The 26,070-nt window shown below is 40.6% G+C and overlaps 2 non-coding genes across 2 annotated transcripts; one reads left to right on the forward strand and one right to left on the reverse strand.

The window, feature by feature from the left end:
* Positions 1-2,934: 2,934 nt before the first annotated feature.
* On the reverse strand, positions 2,935-3,041 carry LOC120283130. Its single transcript, XR_005543131.1, has one exon. It is a non-coding gene; the product is annotated as a small nucleolar RNA R71 (small nucleolar RNA).
* A 10,927-nt stretch (positions 3,042-13,968) lies between these two features.
* On the forward strand, positions 13,969-14,075 carry LOC120283110. The gene has a single exon (XR_005543111.1). It is a non-coding gene; the product is annotated as a small nucleolar RNA R71 (small nucleolar RNA).
* The last annotated feature ends 11,995 nt before the right edge of the window (positions 14,076-26,070 follow it).

Genomic DNA, 26,070 nt, shown 5'->3' on the forward strand with positions numbered 1-26,070 from the left:
TGGACGAGAGGAACAGCAATGGTCAATTGCTTCCCAACCAACTCTTTCATGGGCTCATATCATGGGTGGTGATGTTAAGGAAAAGTCTAAGGTAAACCCTATTAATATTATGAACACTAAGGAATGTTTGGAGAAATTGAGATGATTATCGCTACATGAATTTGTTAATGTGGATAGGGAGTTCATGGCTAGAGCTAATGAGCGGATGTAAAATTCCCAGTTTGGGAAATTTTTTGCAAGGCCCTTTCTTTGGATTAAGTAAAGAAAACTCTCATGGATATCTAGAGCAGGATTGAGACCTTCATTGTGGTAGACATGCTAGAATGCTTGCTATGGGAGAGACCTTGAGTACTGTGAATGGAATGGTTTTACAGATCACACCATAAGGGTCTAACTTCCAGGACCATTTTAGAGAAATTGGACTAATAAGTGCTTGTGTGATAAGAATGTGAAGTGTTCTTTCCTTATGATGAGCATTACTTTTATTGAGTTTTAGCGCTAATATGTGTGCATTTATGTTACTTTCATGCATATAGGGTTGTGAAGCCAAATGGTAAAGAAAGAAGCCAATGTAGATCATGAACGCACTATTTGGAGAAAATCTTGAGAAGGGTCAAACGCGAAGACATAAGTCGGGTTCAAGATGCAAGAATGTGTGCCAACCTCCTTGTATTCATGTTAGCACGATAGTTTGGAGAGGCACAAGGGCAGTCACATTCGAGTATCCTGGCTTGTGCATTGATAGCAAGAATTTCACCAATGAAGCCGTTTATTGAAGAAGCAAAGTGATCTAAGACGTAAACGTGTGCCCATTTACGTTACCTCTATGAAAGCATGGATTTGGGAGTGTTTCGGTTAGGTACTGTATCAAAACATTGTAGCATTTCATTGTAGCAAGTACTGTTCACAGCTGCCCGAAAAAGTGAAGTTCAGAGAATCCACACGGGCGTGTACACACCTGTGCAGAATTTCCATAGGCCCGTGTGGATGCTCGATTCCAGCCCTATTTAAGCCGATTTCATCCCATATTTCAGCATTCTCTTCTCCATCTTTTCCCCAACTTAAGATAGGGTTGCCGCTAGGGTTTTGAGAGGTATTGGCAAGGGATTTGGAGAGTTTCTACGGCTTCGACATCGCGCTCCATTTGGAAGAAGGTTAGTAGGAGAGCTTTCGTAGGCACTGATATGGTGAAGTGTATCCTACGCCGGATAAAGGGACCTTTAGAAGAGTCGAGGCTTCTCCACAAGACCATCGTCATAACTATCGAGGGAGTTTTCTATGGATTGCTTGCTTTTACATTCGATTTCATTGTTAATTGTAACTAGCTCCACGGAGAGCTAAACCCCCTAGTGGGTACTTGGATTTGTGAACCTGAGGATGTATTTATTTCATTAAACCATTTATTATGCTTTCATTAATTGATTTTTTTAATTGAGTTCCAATCTTGAATGCTTGATTAAATGAAAACTCCCTTAGAGTGACACTAGGGTTGAGAGTTATTCTTGGTAACCCTTGTGAGTGAGTGACACACCACGAAAGTTAGACAAAGTTAGATTAGAGACAGTTGAGAGGATGAGTCGAGAGGTAGCGGAGCATCCCCTTTTCCATCTGGTGTGATTTATCCTACCTCCATTTCCTCGAGTTCTTTGTGGTCATAGTTGAGTGAATAGGCTAAGGGATGATCTTCCGCGAGGGCTTAGTTGCAGAGGTAACGGAGTGAAGCGTTGAAGTGATTTTAGCACCTAGGGCTTAATTGTGACTAGGGACCTTCCACCTGGACCAAAGGGTTCTGTCTACATCTAGGAAGAGGTTTTATCACTTGAAATCCCTAGAGCTCATTGCGATTATGTACGAGTGCAAGGTGTTGAGATTGTTCGATTTCTCCTCCGAGACATGTATAGAGTCAGGCATGGTTGACCTTAGATTTGGAACCATGTATTGAAGGATCTCCATGACGCATTAATTCATTAGTTAGGAAGCATAATGAGGGTTTTGCACTTAAAACAATCGTCCTAGGCGGAACAATATCCGAGTACCCAATTTATATCGATTGCCTTACCTACCCTTTACTTGTACTTTTCTTTCTTGTCTCTTTTATTCTTGTTTACATTACATCTTGTTAACAAAATCATTATTCATCTTTCACTTGGTTAAGAAAGAATTTAAGTATTTTTATTCCTTACTCCCTGTGGATACGATGGCCACTCACCTGGGATTTTATTACTCGACAAACCCGTGTACTTGCGGGACATATGCAAGGGGCGTTGTCAAGTTTTTGGTGCCGTTGACGGGGAGTAGGCATTTAGAGATACTTTGCACTTTGTTTTCTTAGTTATTCATTCATTCTATTTCACATCTTCTTTTTCTATCATCATTCTGATTTCTTTTTCTTTCTTTTGGTGTAGCTTCAGGTTATGACCGGAGGAAACTCTTCGATATTAATTAAAGGAGATCCCGAACTTAAACGTACACTCTGAAAAAAAGGGAAACAACTTGTGCAAGAACCATCAAATCTAGCTGAGGTAGAAGTTGAAGGATCTGACAACATAGTTGAATAAAATGAACAACAGTGAACATTATTTGATTACGCTAGACCGTCAGTACTGGGGACATAATCTACCATTGTGCGACCCCCTATTACAGCTCTAAATTTAGAGATATAACCAGCATTCATCTAGATGATTCAGCAGTCAGCGCAGTTCAATGGTTTGGCTGATGAGGATCCAAACAACCATATAGAGAACTTCTTGGAAGTTTGTGATATGCAGAAGATTAATGGTGTCGGATAATGCTATTAGATTGAGGGCTTTCCCATTCTCTCGCAAGGGAAGAGCCAAGCAGTGGCTTTATTCCTTGCCCAAAGCCTCCATCACAACTTGGAATGAGATGGTCGAAGCTTTTCTTGCTAGATACTTTCCTCCGGGGAAGTCGGCCAAGCTTTGCAATGAGATATCATCGTTTGCACAGATGGAGTTGGAATCATTGTTTGAGACATGGGAGTGCTTCAAGGATCTTTTGCGGAGGTGCCCACAACACCGATTCCCCGAATGGATGATTATTCAGACTTTCTACAATAGGTTAAATCCGAGTACAAGGCAATTGCTAGATGTCGCCGCAGGAGGTACGATGTTGAGTAAAACTTCGGAAGAAGCCCGATAGTTAGTGGAAGACATGGCCATTAACAGTTATCAGTGGAATGCACGGGAAAGGAAAAAGGTGGCCGGGATCCATGAGATAGATGCAGTAACTTCTTTGGAGGCCCAAGTGGAATCATTGAGTAAGAAGTTAGACCTTATAACTTCTAATAGGGTGGCGGTCGTGACTACTTGCACCGGGTGTGGTGGAGGACATGCTCCCTCCGATTGCCCGATCTCTATTGGTGATGTATCTTCAATGGAGAACATTGACTTTGTGGGTAATGCAATGAGGAACCAAGGTAATCCATTTAACAACACCTACAATTAGGGTTGCAAGAGTCATCACAACTTTTTGTGGAGCAACCAAGGACCATAAAAGGCCATGGCACCACTGGGTTTCCAATAACAACAAACCCCAAACATGGAGAATAGAGTGTCCGGCTTGGAAACCCGGATGACTGATTTAGAGAAGGCCTTGACCAGATTTGTGCAATCATCGGATACAAGGTTCAATCAGTCAAGGCTACACTTCGCAAATACACCGTTTCTTTACACAATCTTGAGAACCAAGTGGGGCAAATTGCGAATTCTTTATCAGAGAGACCACAAGGAAGCTTGCGGAGTAATACCGAGACCAATCCTAGAGAGCATGTGAAGGCGATCACATTGAGAATTAGTCATGAGGTTGAGGATAGGCTTCCGAGTGAGAAGCCTAATATAGATGCACCCGAGGTCATAGAGGTTGAGGAGGGAGCAAACAAAGAGAAGGAGGTGCAACCCAACCATACAAGACAAGAATCCCTTATCCCTCTAGATTGAAGAATGACCAAGCGGACGAACAATACAGGAACTTTTTGAGTTTGTTCAAGCAACTCCACATCAATATTCCCTTTATTAAGGCATTGTCCCAAATGCCTAAGTATGCAAAATTCTTGAAGGACTTGTTGAACAACAAGCGGAAGCTGGAGGAGAGTGCCTCTATAATTTTAGATTCTTCTTGCTCGGTGGTTTTGCAAAAGAATATGCCGAACAAAAAGAAAGACCCAGGAAGCTTCATCGTTCAGTGCAACATTAGCAACTTTGGTGAAGAAATGGCATTGGCGGACTTAGGGGCTAGTATTATCGTCATGCCATATTCCTTCTTTCAGAAGCTATGCTTGGGAGAACCTAGGCCCACTTGGATGACATTGCAATTGGCAGACCAAACAGTGAAATATCCGAGGGGCATCATTAAAGATGTGCTTGTCAAAGTTGACAAGTATATATTTCTTGTAGGTTTTGTGGTGTTGGACGTCATTGAGTATGTGGATGTTCCTTTGATACTTGGGAGGCCATTCTTGCGCAATTCCAAAGCATTGATTGACATGGACGGCGAGGAGTTGACACTGAGGGTTGGAGATGAGAAGCTCACATATCAGCTCGCCAAAACCATCCAACATTCCCTTAACTTTGATGATACTCTTTACTTTCTTGTCACTACTGATGAAATTGTTGATGAATATATGCAGGAAATGTTCAATCCGGATCCGTACGAGGGTTTGTTCGACCAAGTGGTGGAGAAAGAAGAAGTAATGATGCTTGGTCTGGAGGAACAAGTACCATCTACACCGGTAATCATGAAAAAGGTGCTCCGGAAGATGAAGAGGGCGAGGAGATACCATAGGAAACGCCCCAAGGCTGTTGGGGATGTGCGTGAGCTGAACAAGTTGGATGAACCCTTGTTAAGTGCTACCAAGCCCGATAACTCCCCCTCTACCATCAAGAGACTTTGCTCATCATGCTTTTAAGCTATGGGTAAGAGGGCAACCTTCATCTATGAACCCCCGTGAGGTAATCAAGGTATATCAAGCTTACTGACATTAAATAAGCGCTTTTTGGGAGGCAACCCAAGTGTTTACTAGTTTTTTAGTTTCTAATTTAGGGTTTGCATGAATAAAGTGTTGAGTGTTGGTGTCTATATGTTTGATGCATTGTTGTGTGTTTACTTGTGGATTTTTGATGTCATCATGTGCTTTCATGTTGATCTGGAAAAGTTTTGGTTGTGTGAGCTAGTTTCTCATGTTTTTCACTGGTATATTATGCATAATAGAGCAGGCTCTGAGTGTGTATACATGTTCAGGAGTCTTCTGTAGAGCCTGCAGAGTTTTTAAGGCATCCAAATAAAACGCACGGGCATGTGAAATTTCCACACGCCCGTGGATTTGCATTGTGAGCTCGTGCAGAGAAGGCACAGGGGCGTAGACTCACCCTTGTGAGCTACCTGGTGATATCTGCATGCCTGTGGGTAATTTTTGCACGGGCGTGTGCCTTCCTGTAGAGACTAACAACTTTTCCCGACAGCGCATAGGGGTGTGGAGTCGTCCTTGTGGGTGATCCTGTGACAAACGCACGGCTGTGGGTAGTTTCTCCACACCCGTGTGGATCTCTGTAGAAGAGCTCTGTGAACTACCCAGTAATGATCCACGCCCGTGCGGAATTTCCACACGGGCGTGCGAAACACTTAAGTGAATTTTCTCGATTGGACAAAGAGTCTACAGGGGCGTATATCTGCCTCTATAGGTCAGGCGCACGGGCATGGGTAATTTCCGCACGCCCGTGCGGTTGCATTCAAGACATTGTGTGTTTTCTCGAGAGCGCACAGGGGCGTGCATCCACCCCTGTGGCTCTCTCCTGTGGAGGCCCACGTTCGTGTGTAATTTCCGCACGCCCTTGTGGATGAACACACACACTTAAAGTCTTGTCATTTCTCTTTATTTTCATACTCCTAATTCATCTGAGAGAACACTCACACTCTTTCCCGACCTCGTACTAAAATTTTGAGGGATTTTCACTGGGTTTTTTGGCCGAATCAAAGTTTCTGGTTTCAATTCATCGGTAAGCCCTATTTTTTTCTTGCTTTTCTTCATCAATTCTTGATTTCAATCAATGAAACTGATTAATGTTGCTTCGTTTCTACAGTTAGAGGGGTTATGCATGCTTAGAACAAAGTTAGAAACAATTAAATGCTGTATTCTTGGATTTTTGAGCCCCGGCAGTGCAGTTTTCACGCCCAATGGATCCACACGGGCGTGTGGAAATTTGACACGACCATGCGGATTTCTGCAGTACTACCTAATAAGCTTGTTTGATCATTTTTCTTTCAAATCTTACAGATTATGGCACCTCGGTTGAAGAAGCAAGCTGATAAATGGCTGCGTGAGTCATCCCCTAAGCCCGAGAGCATGATATTTGCTATTCCCGAGCATCACGCTCGTTTTGAGTGTTTATCAAGACTTCAGCTCGGACAGACACAATTCTAGGACTTGAGCATTCTCAGGGAGGTGTAATCAGCAGGAGACATGGTAGAAGAGATCGAATGGATGTTTTCTGTATGTAGCTGGCGGAGTCTCTTGTCTATCAGAGAACTAGCTATTCGTTAGCTCACTTTGGAGGTACTTTCATCATTTGAGTTTGATAGATCCTATCCGAGACTCGACAATGTCGATGTTATACAGTTTAGAGCACTAGGTCATCATCACAGTATGAGTGTTACATAGTTCTTAGTGTATCTGGGCTTGTATGATGAGGTTTACACAGATATAGAGGAGTACGATCGATTACCCATAGATTATCCTGGTAGTCTGACTCCCCAGAAAGCATATAGGATACTTTGTGGAGATGGGCAATATGAGCCAGGTGTGTCCAAGGCTACTTGCCTTTCTCGGCCAGCGTACAGATATATCCATGCTGATCTTAGCCGATCGGTGAATGGGCGTGGTGATAGCACATGGGTACTAAGCAGACAGGAGCTACTATACTTATACTCCATGGTGAAGAGAGAGTCGATTCATCAGGGGCACATTCTGGCAGAGTACATGCGATACCAGAGCTAGTATGTCCTAGCAGGAGTCATTTTCTCAGGACCATATATCACAAGACTCGTCATAGTCATGGGTCTCATGGATGCAATTCGAGGGTTCGAGAAGTCGAGTATACATGCTTCCTTGGGCATAGAGACGCTGCGACTGATGGGGTTGGTTTATAGGGTCCGGTCTGGAGTTTATGATTTGATTACACCAGCTCCAGAGATAGCTGAGGATGAGGGTGATGATACTAAGGCTTCTTAACCTGCCCCCGACCCCCAGCCGGCACCGATGGAGACTGAGGCACCTCTTGTGGTAGAGGAGCCACCCCTAGTATGCATGTTTTCACTATCTCGAGCCTATGATCACTTTGAGAGGCTCGAGAGTGCGATAGGGGTGTTATGGACAGAGGTTGCTGAGGTCTGGGCTATACAGGCCGCACAGTACACAGAGTTTATGGCGCGTTTCGACACATTACAGCAGATTCTTGAGCGAGACGTTGCCTAGTCATTTGTTCTGAGACTGCGGACACCTCCAGCCCCTCCAGCATCACCACCATCACCTCCACCAGCACCTTTTAATCTAGCACCAACATTAGCAGCGGAGCAGAGACCTGACGACACCGACACTTGATTATGTTTTTCATTTCTTTACTTCTGCATTTCATTTTGGACTTGTATACTCAGAAAGGACTTTCCTTCTAAATTTATTTTTGTTTTGATGTCTTGAGTTTTATTCATTGATTTATCTTTTATTTAATCAAGTTGTTTTAGTTTTTTTGAGCTTCACTGAACCTCCTCATGTATTTGTGCAGATGGTCTTGTTAGTATGGGAACTGAGAACTAGTCATGGACACAGCCAAGGTGCTTCTGCACTTGGCCGAGTGTGCTTCACAAAACGTTGGAACAACACTCCCAAGGATTTAGCTCCATCAAATGCAACACTAGGAGTCAGGGGAGTATTGTTTTGATTGTTTCTCCCACATATATTCTTGTTTGATATATTATGAGTGAGCTTGCATGTGTACATTGGGGACAATGTACAACTTAAGTGTGTGTGTGTGTGGGGGGGGGTTCATAATACACATCTCCTTTATATTAGTTTTGATTGATATACATACTAACATAGCCAATGGCGGTACACCTTAGTTGCAATGATTGTATTCTTGAGTTTAGGAGAATTTTTAACATTGAATGTTCTCATGCTCTACTTCTTGCTTGAATTTCTAGGAATTTTTGCCCGATTGACACTTGTTATGCTACTCACTCTTTAAAAAACTATTTTGGAAACTCAAGTTTGATGTTAAAGGGACTAGTTATAGTTATTTTTTTTGTTAATTGTGAATAAAAGGAAAAGAAAGAACAAAATAGTTTTATTATTTAGTTGTGCTTGTTGGGTGGAAAGAGCTACCACTTATGAAGTATGAAGCTACTCTCATAAGTCGGATACTAGTTATGCCCTAATGTGAGAAAGAGCTATCTCATAGGATGAGTGAAAGCTACCACCCCGATAGAAAGAGCTTCCTCCTCGAAAGTGTGAAAGCCACCTTAGCGGCTGTCTTGGAAATGGCTACCTTAGAGGAAAGGGCTACACTTTCGAGGTGGTAGCTCTTTCTACCGGGGTAGTAGCTTTCACTCATCCCATGAGACAGCTTTTTTTCTCATTAGGGCATAACTAGTATCCAATTTATGAGAGTAGCTTCGTACTTATAGGCGGTAGCTCTTTCCACCCCCAATGCACACAAACAAGTATAAACTATTTCTTTTTTTCCAATTTTTGTAATAACAAAACAAGAAACTAAACTAATTAGTCCCTAGAACATCGAACTTGAGTTTCCAAAAGAGTTTCATGAGCAAGAGGTACAACAAATGTCAATCGGGCAAAAATTCCTAAAACTTAAAGTAGGAACTAGAGCATGAGAACATCCAATGTTAAAATTTCTCCTAAACTCAAGAATATAATCATTGCAACTAAGGTGAACCGCCATTGGTTACGTGAGCATGTATTTCAATCAAACTTATGTAAAAGACATGTGCAACGTGAACTCCCCCCCCCCAACACACTTAAGATGTACATTGCCCTCAATGTACACATGCAAGCTCACTAACAAGTATAACAAGCAAGAATATGTGGAAGTGGCAATCGAAACAATACTCCCCTAACTCCTAATGTTGCATTTGACGGAGCTAAATCTTTGGGAGTGAAGTTCCAATGGTTTGTGAAGCACACAAGGCCAAGTGTAAAATACCATGGCCGTGCCCTTGACTAGTTCACAATTCCCATACTGACAAGACTATCTGCACGCATACACCAGGGGGTTGAGTGAAGCTCAATAAAGAAAAAAAATAAACTCGCGTATATAAAAGACAAAGCAATGAAATAAACTTGAGACAAAAATAAAAGATAAATTTAGAAGGAAGATCTTTTCTAAGTGTACAAGTCCAAAATAAAATACAGAAATGAAATAAAACTTGTAAAAACAGAAGAAAGAAAAGACGCATCAAGCGTTAGTGTCTGGTTGGGGCTCATCTACTGCTGCTGCTGGTGAAGATGCTAAAACTGGTGGATCGACTGGTGTTGGTGAAGCCTGAGGAGTCCTGGTCTCATGGTAAAGGTTGAGGTGACGTCTCGCTCTAATAACTACAGTAAAGTGTCGAGACGCGCCATCACCTCAGCGTGCTGTGCAGCCTGCATCACACGAACCTTAGTGATCTCGGTCCATAACACACCCACAGCACTCTCGAGCCTCTCAAAATGATCATAGGCTCAAGATGGTGAAAAATACGCACCGGAGGTGGCTCCTGTACAGTAGGGGGTGCCTCGACCTCCGCATGCTCTGGCTGAGGCTCGGGAGCCAACTGAGACCTCTCAGCTACATCACCTGCAACCTCAGCTATCTCTGGGGCAGGTGTAATCTAGGTCGAGAGGAGAGGGAATGATCGCCTTCTCAGCCCCGTGGATGGCATCTAATAGACCCATGTCCATGACAAGTCTAGTAATGTAAGGACCAAAGAAAAGTACTCCTACTTTTGTATACTGGCTCTAGTGCCTCAAGTAGTCTGCCACTATGTGCCCCAGATTGATCTGCTCACTCTGGACCATGGAATACAAGTAGAGTAACTCCTGAGGGCTCAAAACACCTGGGTTGTTGCCTTGGCCGCTAACTGATCTGCTGAGGATCTCATGTATGTATCTATAACTCGGCTGGGACAGGCACGTGGCTTTAGACACGCCTGGCTCATACTGCCCTTGTCCACATAAAACTCTGTATGCTCCCTGTGGGGGCAGTGCCCCGGGTTAGTCTGTATTCAAATGGGCGTACTCCTCTATATTTGTGTAATCCTCGTTATATAAGCCTGGACGGATTGTAAACTATGAGACACTTATGTTAAAGTGCTGTCTAAGAGCTCTAAACTATATAACATCGGAATTGTCAAATCTAGAGTACGGTTTGTACAACTCAAAAGATGAGACCACCTCCAAGGTAAGCAGACGAATAGCTAGCTCTCGAATCGTTAGTAATCTATGCCAACTGCCGACAGAGAGAAGCTCCTACACCTCATTTGCCATCTTACCAGCCATCTGAAATTCTCTAAGCGTGCTTACATCCGGGAATTGAGTCTGACCAAACCTGAGCATCAACAATCGCTTGAACAGAGCTTGGTGCTCAGGAATGGCGGACTGTATGTGCTCTATCTCAGGGGAGTACTCTCTAGGTCATTTGCCGACCAAAATCTTGGTCCTGGGTGCCATATCTATAGGAATTACACCCAAATTCTATCAAAATCTTTCAAAAAGTAACTCTGCAGAAATCCATATGGTTGTGTGTAAATTCTACACCCCTGTGGGGATCCACGGGACATGAAAACCACACGGCCGCATGCCAAAAATCCAAAAATACATCTTAACATCATTTCTAAATTTGTTCTAAACATGCAATGATCATCTAATCATAGAAACGAACAACATTCACCAATTTAAACAATTAAAAATAAGTGTGGTGAAGGAAAAGAGAGAATAAGGGTTTACAGACGAAATGAAAATGAAAATGTTGAAATTAACCAGAAAACTCAAGCAAAACTTCTCTAAATGAGGGTGCAAAGTCGGAAGAGCAATGGAGAGTGTTCTCTGAGTGAGGGGGAGTATAAGAATGAAGAAAACCGAAAAGATTTTAAAGGAAACCCGTGGTTCTTGCATTTCTAAACATCTACACGGGCGTGTGGAAATTACCCAGGCCCATGTGACTCCACAGGAGAGACCCACAGGGGCAGATGCACACCCCTGTATGCTCTCAGGAAAATAACTCAATTCTTCTGAACACACACACACGGGCATGTGGAAATTCTCTATGCCCGTGTGCCCGACCCACAGGGACAAACGTATGCCCCTCTGGCTTCTCTGTCCAACCTGTGAAAACTCGTTAAGTGTAACACACACCCGTGCGGAAATTCGACATGGGCATGGACCTTTACAGACCCAGCTCATAGGGACACTCACATGCCCATGTGTATTCTTGGATTAGAGGAGAGCTCCTCTATAGAGATCCATATGGGCGTGTGGAAATTACCCACACTCGTGTGACTATCAGAGGGTTATCCACAGAGGTGAGTCCACGCCCTTGTGTCTTCTCGGGAAAAATTTCTAAGTCTCTGCAGGAAGACACACGGCAATGCGAAAATGACCCACAGGCGTGTGACCATCGCAAGGTCATTCACAGGGATGAGTACACGCCCCTGTGTCTTCTTGGGATAAGCTCTCAGTAAAGACGTACGACCGTGTGGAAATTCCACATGGCCGTGTGTTTTCTCTGGATGACTCAGAAAAATTGTAGGCTCTACAGAACATCTCTAAACATGTATACACACTCAGAGCCTACCTTGTATTCAACATATACCAGAGAAAAGCACGAGGAAACTAGCTCAAACGACCAACAACTTCACTAAACTCATTTGAGCACATGATAACACTAAATAATCCACAAGAAAATCACAACAGAAGAATCTACAATTCAAGACATCAACACTTAAAGCCTTATTCATGCAAACACTAAACTAAAGACTAGAAAAATAGTAAAAACATGGGTTCCCTCTCAAGAAGCGCTTGTTTAACATCACTTAGCTTGACGTACCTTGTCTTACCTCACGGGAGCTCATAGATGAAGGTTTTCCTCTTACCCATGACTTGAAAGCACGATGAGCATAGTTTTTTGAAGGTAAAGGGAGAGTTATCAAGCTTGTTACCACTTGAGGGGTCATTACCCTCGTTCCATTCTTGCACATCCCCAACAGGCTTGGGACATTTCTTGTGGCGTCTCCTTGCCTGCTTAATCTTCCGGAGCACTCTCTTCAATATCCCCAAGGCAGATGGTACTTTTACCTCTAGACCAAGCAATAATACTTCTTCCACCTCCACTTCTTGGTCTAGCAACCCCTCGTATGGGTTTGTATTCAACATTTCCTACACATATTCATCGATTAATTCATCAGTAGTGTCAAGAAAGTAAAGAGTATCATTAAAGTCAAGAGAATGTCGCATGACTTTGGCAAGGCGGTTGGTCAACTTGTCATCGCCCACCCTTAGTGTCAACTCCATGCCGTCCATGTCGATAAGTGCCTTGGAAGTATGCAAGAATGGCCTCCTAAGTATCAAAGGAACATCTGCATCCTCATCGACGTCCAACACTATGAAGTCTACAGGAAATATATACATGTCAACCTTGACAAGCACGTCTTCAATGATGCCCCTCGGATGTCTCACCATTTGATCAACCAATTGTAATGTCATCCGAGTGGGTCTAGGCTCACCTAAGCATAACTTCTGAAAGAACGAGTATGGCATGATGTTGATACTGGCTCTTGTATCCGCTAATCCCATTTCTTCACCCAAATTGCATTCTTTTGCAACACCGCTGAACAAGAGGCATCTAGGATAAACGATGCACTCTCTTCCAACTTCCTCTTGTTGGTCAAAAGGTCTTTCAAGAACTTAGCATACCGAGCATTTGAGACAACGACTCTGTAAAAGGAATGTTGATGTGCAATTGCTTGAATAGACCCAAGAACTTCTTGTATTACTCATAATTTGGTAGTTCTTCAATCTTGAACGGTAAGGGTTTCTTGGCTTATATGGTGGGGGTGCCACCTCCTTCTCTTTGTTTACTCTTTCCTTAACCTCCATGATCCAGGTGCTTCAACATTGGTCTTCCTACTTGGAAGCCAAACCTCGATCTCACGACCACTTCTCAAAGTGATTGCCTTCACATGTTCTCATGGGTTGGTCTCGGTGTTACTCGGTAATCTTCCTTGTGGTCTCTCCGATAGAGACTTCACAATTTGCCCCACTTGGTTCTCTAAATTATGTAATGAAGCGGTGTGGTTGCAAAGTGTAGCCCCGACTGATTGAAATCGTCTATCCGATGATTGCACAAATCTGGTCAAGGATTTCTATAAGTCGGTCATCTGGGTCTCCAAGCCTGAAACAATATTCTCCATATTTGGGGCTTATTGTTGTCGAAAATCCAATGGTGCTATGGCCTTTTGCTGCCCTTGGTTACTCCATGAGAAATTGGGGTAGTTCCTCCACCCTTGGTTGTAGGTGTTGCTATAAGGATTACCTTCTACTCTTCTAGAAATGCCCACAAAGCCTGCTTGTTCAGTAGGGGTTAAAGTAGCAATCGAAATAAGACAATCAGATGACATATGTGAACCCCCACAACCATCACAACTCATGAAGTCAATGTATCAAATTTCTCGCTTAATGCCTCTACTAGGGCTGCCAAAGATCTAACCGCATTGATCTCATGGAGTCCGACCACTTTCTTCCTTTTCCTTGCATTCCATTGGTAGTTATTCATAGCCATTTCTTCTACCAACTGTCGGGCTTCATCAGGAGTCTTACTCACTATTGTATCTCCTGCGGCGGCATCTAGAAGTTGTCTTGTAATTGGATTTAACCCATTGTAAAAAGTTTAAATGATCATCCATTCGGGAAATCCGTGTTATGAACACTTCCGCAAGAGATCATTGAATCGCTCCCATGTCTCAAACAAGGATTCAAGCTCTATCTGAATAAACTATGATATCTCATTACGAAGCTTTGCCTATTTTCCTAGAGGGAAGTATCTTGCAAGGAAAGCTTCGACCATCTCATTCCAAGTCTTAATGGATGCTTTGCGCAAGGAATGAAGCCACTGCTTGGCTCATCCTTTGAGAGAGAATGGGAAAGCCCTCATTCTAATAGCATCATCCGAAACTCCGTTAATCTTTAGCATGTCATAAACTTCTAAGAAGTTTTCGATGTGATTGTTTGGATTCTCATCGGCCAAACCATTAAACAGAGCTGACTGCTGAATCATTTGGATGAGTGCCAGCTTTAGCTCGAAAATTTGAGCTGTAATCGGGGGTCGCACAATACTAGATTGTGTGCCCAAAACTGAGGATCTGGCAAAGTCCAAAAGTGTTCTCTGTTGTTCATTCTACTCTGCCATATTGTTTGACCCTTCAACTTCTATTTCAGCTTGATTGGATGGTTCTTGCACAAGTTCTTTACCCCTTTTTCTGAGTGTACCTTTAAGATCAGTATCACCTTCAATGAATATCAAAGGGTTTCCTTCGGTCAAAACATGGAGCTGCACCAAAAGAAAGAAAACAAATCAGAATGATGATAGAATAAGGAGATGTGAAATAGAATGAATGAATGAATAGCTAAGATAGCAAAGTACAAAGTATCTCTAAACAGCTATTCCCCGGCAATGGTGCCAAAAACTTGACACACCCCTTGCGTGTGACTCGCAAGTGCACGGGTTTGTCGAAGTAATAAATCCCAGGTGAGTGGGTATCGTATCCAAATGGAGTAGGGAATAAAAACACCAAGATTGCTACTTAACCAAGTGAAGATGAAACAATGATTGTATTGATAACATGTAATGTAGACAAAATAAAAGAAATGAGAAAGAGAGACACAAATAAGTGAGAGGAAAGGCAATCGATAAAAAGTGGGGAACTCGGATATTGTTCCGCCTAGGATTATCGCTTCAAGTACAAAACCCACTATTATATTTCCTAACTAATGCTCAATGAGTCATGGACATCCTAAGATACACGGTCCCAAACTTAAGGTCAATCGTGACTAACTCTACACTATTCTCCGGTAGAGAAATCGATCAGTCTCAACACCTCACACTGTGCAAAGTTGTAAGAAGCTCTAAGGATTCTAAGTGATAAACCCTATTCTCATATGTAGACCTAACCCTTTGGTTCAGTTAAAAGGCCCCTAGTCACAATTAAGTCCTAGATATTAAAATTCAATTCTATGCTTCACTCTATCGCTCGCACAACTAAGCACCAACGGAGTTCATCTTTTAGCACTTCACTCTATTGTGACGAAAAGGAACTCTAGAAAATAGAGGTAGGATATATCACATTGGAAGAGAAAGGGGACGCTTCGCTACCTCTCGACTCACCCTCTCGATCCTCTCCAATCTAGCTTTGTCTAGCCTTCATGGTGTGTCACTCATCCACAAGCATGACCTTACAGGATCAGTGCCGGTGAAATCATTCAACAAGCATTCAAGATTGGAACTCAATTAAAAACATTAATTAAGGAAAGCATAATAAAAGGTTAATGAAACAAATACATCCTAGGGTTCACAAATCCAAGTACCCACTAGGGGTTTAGCTCTGCATGGAGCAAGATACAATCAATATTAAAATCGAAAGTAAAAAAAAGTAATCCATAGGAAAACCCCCTCGGTAGTCATGTCGATGGTCTTGTGGAGTAGACTTGTCCTCTACAAAGGTCTCCTCGTTAAGCCTAGGGCACACCTTACAGGATCAGTGCCGGCGAAAGCTCCCCCAATAGCTATCTTCCAAGAGAAATGCAATGTCGAAGCCGTAGAACCACTCAAAAAACATTGCTAATCCCTCTCTAAACCCTAGCCGCAAGCATCTCAAAAGTTTAAGAAAAGATTAGGAAAAGGTCGCTCAAATCAGGCTGAATCACGGCTTTAAATAGGCTGAAATGGGGTATCCACACGGCTCTGTGGATGTTCCACACCCCCCTGTGGAATTTCCACACGCCCCGGTAGAAATTCTACACAGGCGTGTGGATTCTATGAAATCCAGATTTTCTACCCGCTGTGAACAGTTATTGCTACAATGAATTCCTATAATGACCTGCTACAGTACCCCCCCCCCCAAAAATGCTCCTGATTCCACGTTTTTCATTAAGGCAACATAAACGGGCAGAAGTTTATGTCATAGATCGCGTCACTTCTTCAATAAATAGACTCATTAGTGAAGATCTTGCTATCATTACATGAGTTGGAATACGCAAATGTGACTGCTTTTGTGCTCCTCCAAACCATATGATTGCTTGAATACACCGAGGTTGGTACACATTCACGTATCTTTGAACCCAACTTGTGTCTTCGCGTTTGTTCCTTCCAAAATTTCATCAAATAGTATATTCACAATATACATTGGTTTCTTTCTTTCATATTTGGCTCCGCAACCCTACATGCACCAAAGTATAACACAAATACACATGTATTAGCGCTAAAACCTGATTAAAGTAATGCTCAATGGAAGAAAAGAATACTTCGTATTACTAATACATAAGCACTTATCACAGGGCATATTAAAACCATGTAAAATCTCCTATTCTCTGGTGATAGCAAATGTGATGAGGATAGATGATGCAATCATGGAAATTAGGGTAGATACATCAATAATTTTGGTAGCTGATTAGAATATGGGAAAACAGCATGACCATGGGCTTGTTTGGGTTAGCTTAAGCAAAAGTGCTTTTTTTTTTTCAGTTTGCTAGAATGACTTTTAAAAAAAGTGTTTCTCAGAGTAAGTTAATCCCATCTCTTTATTTTATGTTTGGATAAGTAATATAGAAGTACTTATATATATGTGAAGTTGTTTGGATGTGCATTCTTAAAAGGACATTTTCAATGTAAAATTACTAAATTGGGCCTTCATTGAGTTATTATAATAACAACACTAATACTAATACTAATACTAATATACTAATATAGTAATATACTACTACTACTACTACTACTAATACTGCTGCTGCTATTACTGCTACTACTGCTACTACTACTACTACTACTACCACCACCACTACTACTACTAATAACAACAACAACAACAACAACAACAACAACAACAACAACAACAACAACAACAACAACAACAACAACAATAACAATAATAATAATAAGGTTGTGAAAAGATTGAGGAAATTCTTTATTTCATAAGGTAATCCCAAAACAACTTGTGAAAAGTGCTTTTCCCAGAAGCACCACATGACTAGCTTTTGAAAAAAAACAGTATTTTAGTTTTTTTTAGCTTCTGCTTTTGTAGAAAAGCTAATATAAACATGTTTTTCTACACATAAAGTGCTTAACTCATAAAACAAAAATACTTATGGTCTTTCCTGAAGCCAATCCAAACAAGCCCCATATATAATAGTCAAATTAGCAATAAGACTGACTGTAGTAATAGTGCTTAACATCCAAGTCATCATTATCCACAATGTGCCACTTATCGAGGCAGCAAGTGGCAAGATAACATCCAACAGTCATAAGGAAACATATATCTTTAAGGATCATTATCACCTAAAACATTAAAGATTAGTAAATAATAAATTCAAAAAAACTTAGCTTCAATTTTTTAAAATAAACTTTACTCTTGGTATTTTCACCCCTTTGTTCTGTAGCCAAAACCTTGGGTACAGAAAACAAATAAAGATGTGTGCCCTTAAGCAAGAATAAGAGTTTTATCAAACAAATTAGGTTACACTGGGTTAGTTACGCAAATGCCCCAAATTAGAGATCTAAATTGATTTAGGTAACAAGCCACCAAGTCGGTCTGTGTTTAATAATGACAAGAAAAATAGACGTTGGCGTATGTGGGCCGTATATTTTCATTAATGGTGGAAATTGATTAATTTTGGATTTGAGGGAAAGGGATAGAATTATAGTTAAAATTTTCAAAATACCCAAACAATGTACAAAAATTGAAAAGACAGAAATATGAGAAATCAAGGTGTTGGAATTTTGTTGCTAGTCCGTTTCTAAATTTAGACATTGACTAGTTTTTTTTTTTTTTGCCAATTACATTAGCAACGATGTTTTTTGAACCAAAAATAGAATTCTGTTACTAATTAAATTAACAATGAGATATTTCATTACCAATTAAATTTAGAAATGGACTAGTATTCCGTTGCCATTTAAATTCCATTTCTAATCCATTTCTAAACTAATTTGGCGACGGATTTGAAATGAAAAGTAGCTGTTTCAAAATTGAAATTTTCTTGTAGTGGAAGTAATGAACATGATATTACGGTAATCAAATTAGTATGTGTGTTGTCACTGCACAAATAAAGTATTGAAAAAGACTAAGTTTCTTTATCCAACAACCAAAAATAGAACTACATTTCCCGTAGTCCAATAAAAAGAATTAGTAGTATCTTATATCCTTCCCCTTGTGAGCTATGCCAAATGGTTGAAGCTGTAAACCCTATTTAAAATTTTCTCTCCCTTGTTTAATTGAAGTAAATTTTGTAAAAGAAATAAATATATAATGCAAAATAAATATATAAACAATTAACATATAAATTAATTCCATACCTCATATTTATGCCAACAATTAGCTAAACCAACAATGGTACATGTAGTTACTTAATTAGTACGCCGCTATAAACCTTCTAATCTTTTATGGTTGCAAAGTAGATCAAAATCATAGAAGTCACAATTGCAGTATAGGTGAGATAAGCCAAGGCTTTCTTGATTGCATCAACTTCAGAGATAGGCAATGACCATATATCACTAATAAATTTGTAGCCAATCTAAAAGCCACAGCAATGCTCATAGCTATTATCTCTTTGTCTAAGCTCCACAAAGTGGCTTTCATGGATATAACAAGTGGGGCAATTACTGATAATAGCGTGGATGCACTCTTCACAAGTGTATGAATCGTAACAAGTAATAAAGTGGTACCCTACGAGGGGTCGGATTGTTGAAACATAGGACATAGGGACTGGACTTTTAGTACTAATTGCTCCTCTAATGTTTAGTAGAACAAGAATTGGTTTGTAGAAAAATCACTAAAAAAGAAAAAAAAGATAAAGGTAAAATTATCAGACAGACTAGGATTGATTTTTCAAGATCAAGAGAGCAATACCCCGGGAAGATTCCTATTTGCTATAGTGTACTGACTTGCTTCTAATGTCTACCAGATACATCCTAAGATCCTTGCGGGTGCTCTAAAGCAATGTTGCATCTACGGCTATCAAATACGCTAAGTTCTGCAATTGTAACTAGGGGCTTCATATACATTAAATTTAGTAACTATGCCAAGCAATCAGAACTATAGTAATCCACACACGCTTAGTTTACTGCAAACATCTAGACAAATCAAATGCACCAAGTTATGTAAACACATGAATAAACACAAGAATGCATCACTACTCCATGGACATTAAAAACAAGTAGTCAAAGTACACTAAGCAACATAGTTCAATATCCAAGGGCACCATGGATAGAACTGTCAATTCTGGCCAGCGAGGTGGGCTTACCATGGCCAGCCAAAACCCACCACTTGGTGGGGCGGGGCGGGCCGGCCCGCCAAAAATATTAAAAAATTATTATATTTTATTAGTTTTTTTAATACATAAAAACATCTATTACAATTTACTAAATCATCCAAAAATATATAAAATAAAAGGATCATGGATAGTCACACTTATCTATTCTATCGGATAGGATCATGGATAAAATAATTAACACAATAAAAGCATCCATTACACATGGGTAAAATAATTAACACAATAAAAGCATCCATTACACATGGGTAACCATTATAATTTTTAATTAATTAATATAATAGGATCATGGATAGTCACACTTATCTATTCTATCGGATAATATTAATATATCAAATATATTATCTTTAAATAGTATATATTTTTTAATATAGATAAGTTTTCAATTTAAAAAGAAGAATAATACTATTCAAACTAAATAGTTGGACAGAAGTTGGGACTGAATGCTAACCCCAGTACTAGGTTTGCTAAGGGGTTGCTACTGAATGCTAATCTCTGGGTTAGGGTTGCTATCCCCGGAGCCATGATTAGCATCACTATAAAATGAATGAACCACTTCTTATAAAGCTTTTCACTTGCTAAACCCGCTATTCATTTATTATCTTAAGTTTTCACTAAATATAACATGTTCCTACTTATTTTTTTTTTTTATTGTAAGCCACTTATTATAAAGTTTTTCCACTTATTATATTAAGTTTTCACTTAATATAACATGTTTCTACTTATTTATTTATTAATTTTTTTACATTAAAACTTTTCCACTTATTATATTAAGTTTTCACTTAATATAACATGTTTTTACTTATTGTTATTATAGTAAACCACTTATTATAGAGGTTTTTTATTTAGTAAACCAACTATCCATGTATCATATTAAGTTTTTACTTAATATGACATGTTTCTAGTTATTTTTTAGGTTTTTTTATCTTGCTTATTTATTAAAAATTTTCATTTAAATCCCTATATATATTCATATACATGTTATACAAACCTTACAAATAAGGGGTGGGTCGAGGACTGGCCCGCCTCAACCCGAAGCCTACGCAGGTTGGCCAGTTAGGCCCATCTCCAAACGGGCCTACAAAAGGCTAGCCCAGCCCACTTATTTTAATTGGTGAGGCGGGCCAGTAAGATGGGCTGAGCCCGAATTGACAGCTCTAACCATGGAATGGTTAGCCCCTCATGAATTCATACAACTGAGAAGAATAAAGGAATGCATAAAGGAGAGAAATCATGACTTCCCCCTTTTACAATATCTTCTAAGTTGAACTTCAAAAGCTTCATGGATGAGCTAACTCCATTTCCCTTGTGCCTCAAACTTGACTTTAATCCCCTTACATGGTGTGGTGAAGCTTGATCATCATCCTCTTGAGAGCTCTTCCTTTTTAAGAAGAAAACTCCCGAACAAAAGATCGGAAGAGACCTTAAATCTAGGAGTTAAAAAGGAACTTTTGGGCTTGACACAGTCTAAGCATGGTCGTGCTCAGATAGTGCTCTTCTGTGAGACTTCTGAGTGAATCGTCTAAGTGTCAGCCAGAGAAAATCACAGGGTGAGCATGACTTTGCTTTGCCAATGCTTTGCTTGAGCACGACCGTGCAAGGATCACACTAGGCGTGCTTCCCCTATGAGCAGAGGGTGCTTCAATTCAGAGAAAATGACTGGGAGGGAACACAATCGTGCTTCGACCATGCTTAGCTTGGAAGCACCCCCATGCTTGGTTAGCTACTCAGGCATCTTTTGATAGTGATAATCACAGGGATAGAGCACAACCATGCTATGCCCGTGCTTGGTTTAGACACTTAGGGAAAATCTGCATTCTTTTCTTGTTTGTCCTTGATTTCACTCCTAAATGCTTGGAACCCTAAATCCCTACACTGTGAACAAATATAACAAGAATAGCATTGAATATATACAAAACATGCTAAAATACTAGCAAAAGAATGAATTGGGAGTAAGTAAAACACGATATGAATTGCACTAATCAAATACCCCCACACTTGAATTATTGTTTGTCCTCAAGCAATCTCACATCGCTCAACAAAAGAAAAGATGAGTGCATTACTTATGATCTCAAAAGAATAGAAAATTCTTAAGTATAGAGGGAACAACTAGAGTTAGAAGAAAACATGAATGCTCAATTAAATGCTACACTCTTTAGTTCGAAGACCTTGTGTGTGTGTAACACTAATTTGAGTACCCGATACTTATAAGGAGTCAACCTAACACAAATGGACCTTAATTTGACAACACATGGTGGGTAGTATCTTCATACACCCTAGAGGTAGGCTTCTCTCTAAGTAGGTCATCAAATGTACACTTGTAATGCCAAAATTCAACTACTCAAGAGCGGTTTTCACTCTTCTAAGGCAATAGCTCTTTCGACCATCTTTTTACACAAAAATTTCATAAACGACCGGTAGGACATTCCAAAAGGAATCTGACTTCCTAATCTTCTTCTTCTTCTTCTTCTCATCATTAAAAACAAGATAACTTGGTTAACAAGAGGTAGGATGTCATCTTAAAGCAAGTGGTTCCAATCTTAGGGTGATGTGTTGAAACTTAGGTCCTCAAAACAAGAGTGAGTCTACAATTTAGCTCCAAGTAAGTCACTAACCTATACGTGCCCCCCCTAGGTTTAAGAATTTCTAACAAAAACAATCATAGATCATCCTTAGTTAAGCAATCATCACAGCAGGCAACCCTCCGCTACACTTGAATAGTGCATTGTCCTAAATGTACAACCATAAGAATTATCGCCAGTGGATGCTCATTTCTCGTCGCCGGTAAGACCATGGGCATGGTGGCGTACTGAGGTTGTTCTCATATGACATGCATATATTGCATTCCATGGTACTCGATGAACAAGGATCTCTTTGCATCGCACACATGACCAAGCCTACACCTGCGATGCAACCATCCAGCCCAACGCATGGACGGCATGGATTCAGAGGGCGGATCGGGTGAGGCACTATGTTTTTCACTATTTTATCACGAGATTTGTAACAAGATAAGAATATTGAGAACCTTGATCTCCTAGGGCCATGCGAGGGTCCTTCATTTATTGAACAACCACCTCTTGAAAATTTCAACGGTTGGAAAGATGCCTTCGCACTTACTTTTCCATTTACTAGGGGTAGTGGATGCTTTAGGAATGTATAGCTTAATGCACATCAATTAGGGTCACCTCTCCAATAGGCTTTCCTAGTCCCAATGGCCAAAGAAAAAGGAAAAGAGATTGTTCAGAATTATCTAGGCCAACCTAATAATAGGAAGGAAACTTTACTCGTAATGTCTTCTAGCCAAAAATCTCCTGATACAAGTGGGAAGATAACTTCTATTCATCCAAGCATTGCTCAGAAAGCCACTGAAGCATTACAGGCATCCCGATGGCTTTATAGATGGGTGATTTAGAGATGGGGGGAAACTCTAAAGAAGTGATGGAAACAAATAAGGAAGATGAAGGAGAAGTTGAATTAGAAGACTCCATGACACTAGGCCAAGTTCAAGATGGCATTCGAAAACGATCTTTGGTTAGAAAAAGCAATAGTAGACATCTAATCTAGGGGCAAATCTTCCTCAACAAATTAACAAAATAATTGTTGATAAAACATGTAAAGAATCTGAAAAGACTAGAAAGATTTATTTTATTGTTAATAAGAAGTCAAAAGCAATAATAAAGCACCTAGGCATACAATTCCCCTCGAATTGGGGTCCTATGGATCAAGAATAAGAATTCAAATAAAGATAAGTCCACAAGAATAAAGAATAAATCATTGTTAAACTAAATCCCTGATGGTTGAGTTTGAGATGATCCGAAGATTGTCAAGATGTAGCCGAATCTCTTCACACATCCTCTACTGTTGATGCACGTTGAATAGGCCTTGGAAAACTCACTGGAATCTGATGAAATCTTGGTGAAATTCATATCCAGCTACATAAGTCTCAAGAACTTCTGTCGCTCTACCAAATTCAGTAAAAGAAACCCACTCTTCAGAAAACCCTAGGGTATTCATAATATTGGGTCCACCATGACTGCACCACGAGCGTGGTGATGCCCGTGGTGAGTAATTTGTAGTTTGGGCTATAAGTCACATCCTGAAATGGTCTTTCCTGAGCATTGTGTGGTTGGAGCATGGCTGTGATGGGTTCACAACGGCAGTTGTTGAGCTATTGTGACTTCTGCATTATTCTCTATGATTCCACAGTGCCACAACTTGATATTGGCTATGATGCAAGTGGATAAAGATAGTGAATAATGGCCATTTTGAGATGTCACCACGGCCGTGCGTTGAGCCGTGGTGATGCTCTGATTTAACAAGTTAGTCTATTTTGCTTTGAAATTCCCTCGTATTCGCTTCTTTGGTCTTGAGTCAGAATAAAAGCTCTTGGTGAATAAAAGAACGAAATTATGTACTAGTTTGGTTCAAACATGTCAAATCTTAAGCTAAATGCAGTGTAAATGATATGAAAAATATGCACTTTCAAGCACTTATCAAAACTCCCCATGATTAAGTATTTTCTTGTCCTCAAGCAAATAGAAATGATAAAAATAAATGGAAGACATGATGACTGCTTGACCTCAGTCAAAAAGAGATGGAGTTTCAATAGAAAAAGGGAACAATCAAATGCTAGATAACATGGTGATGCTCTACATAGAGTAGTTTACTCTATACCAAAAAATACTTTTCCAATTGTCAATCTCCTGGTCCACTATCTTATAGTCTAGATCATGTTGCTAAAATTTTCTAGGGTTTTATTCAATCTAACTCTACATTCTTTTTTTTCTTCACAATCAGTAGCTATCACACTTCCAAGGAGGCAACCATCTCACCCACTAGGGCATACTTTTTGTATCCGACTTGTTATGAGCAACTACACCCTACAAAGGAGGTAGCTCTTTCTACCATAGACATATTTTACCAAAAACAAGAAAACTAATGACACCCCTACTATAGAACAACATTTACTAGACATAAGGTGTGACAAGATCCCCTTGAATATATCCCACAAGTGCACGGGTTGGTAGAAGTAATAATCCCGGGTGAGCGGGTATCGAATCCACATGGAGTAGGGAGTAAAGACACTTAATTCGATTCTTAGCTATGTGGAATATCAACAATGATAAGTGTGACAATGATTCAATTCTCAACAATTAAAAGCAACAAGTAAGAGAGCAAAAGTAAGAAGGAGATAAGGCAATCGATAAAGATGGGGTACTCGGATGACGCTTCACCTAGGATAATCGCTTCAAGTGCAAGAACTCTCTATTATGCTTCCTAATCAATGCAATGGTGAGTCATGGAAATCCTTACATACATAGTCCCAAATCTAAGGTCAACTATGCCTAACTCTATTCATGTCCCGGAGGAGAGATTAAATGACCTCTCAACCTTGCACTCGAATAAAGTTGCAATGAGCTTTAAGGATTCTAGGTGATAAATCTCTTCCTAATTATAGACCTAACCCCTTTGTCCAGGCGGAAGGTCCCTAACCACAATTAAGCCCTAGATACTAAGATCCCCTTAACGCTTCACTCCGTTGCACGCGCAACTATGCCCAAGCGGAGATTCATCCCTTAGACCATTCACTCTATTATGGATGCAAAGAACTCGAGGAATGGAGGTAGAATCTATCACGTCGGAGGGGAAAGGGGACGCTCCTGTACCTCTCGACTCACCCTCTCAACCCTCTCCAAGCTAGCTTTGTCTAACGCTCGTGGTGTGTCACTCACTCACAAGGTTACCAACAAGAACTCTCAACCCTAGTGTCACTCTAGGGGAAATGTTCATACAATCAAGCATTCAAGGTTGGAACTCACAATAAACATCAATTTATTGAAAGCATAATAAAGAAGTTCAACGAAACGAATACATCCTAGGGTTCACAATCACCCAAGTACCCACTAGGGGTTTAGCTCTCCATGGAGCTAAGTACAATCAAAGAAATCGAATGTAAAAGCAATGAATCCATAAAGAAACCCCCTCGATGGTCGTGTCGATGGTCTTGTGGAGAGTCCTCTACTCGTCGCAAGGGATCCTTTGTCCGGCCTAGGATAGACCTCGCCGGATCGATGCCGACGAAAGCTCTCCCAATAACCTTCTTCCAATCGACGCGCGATGTCGGAACCGTAGAACCTCTCCAAAAACCTAGCCAATACCGCCCAAAACCTTAGCCGAAGCCCTCTCTCAAGTTTGGGAAAAGATGGAGAAAAGAATACAAAAATCGTGGCTGAATCGGCTTTAAATAGGGCTGGAATCGGGCGAATCCACGGCCGTGGACGGTACACGAGCCCGTGCGGAATTTCCACATGGCCTTGGATAATTTCCACACGCCCGTGTGGATTCTCTGTTTCTCTGATTTCTCGGCCGGCTGTGAACAGTGCTACTACAATATTGCTACAGTGTGACCTGAATAACTTCCCAATTCCATATTTTCATCGGGGTAACGCAAACGGGCACACGTTTACGTCGTGAAT

Source organism: Dioscorea cayenensis, chromosome 18 (assembly GCF_009730915.1).
Source record: "Dioscorea cayenensis subsp. rotundata cultivar TDr96_F1 chromosome 18, TDr96_F1_v2_PseudoChromosome.rev07_lg8_w22 25.fasta, whole genome shotgun sequence".
NCBI lineage: Eukaryota > Viridiplantae > Streptophyta > Magnoliopsida > Dioscoreales > Dioscoreaceae > Dioscorea > Dioscorea cayenensis.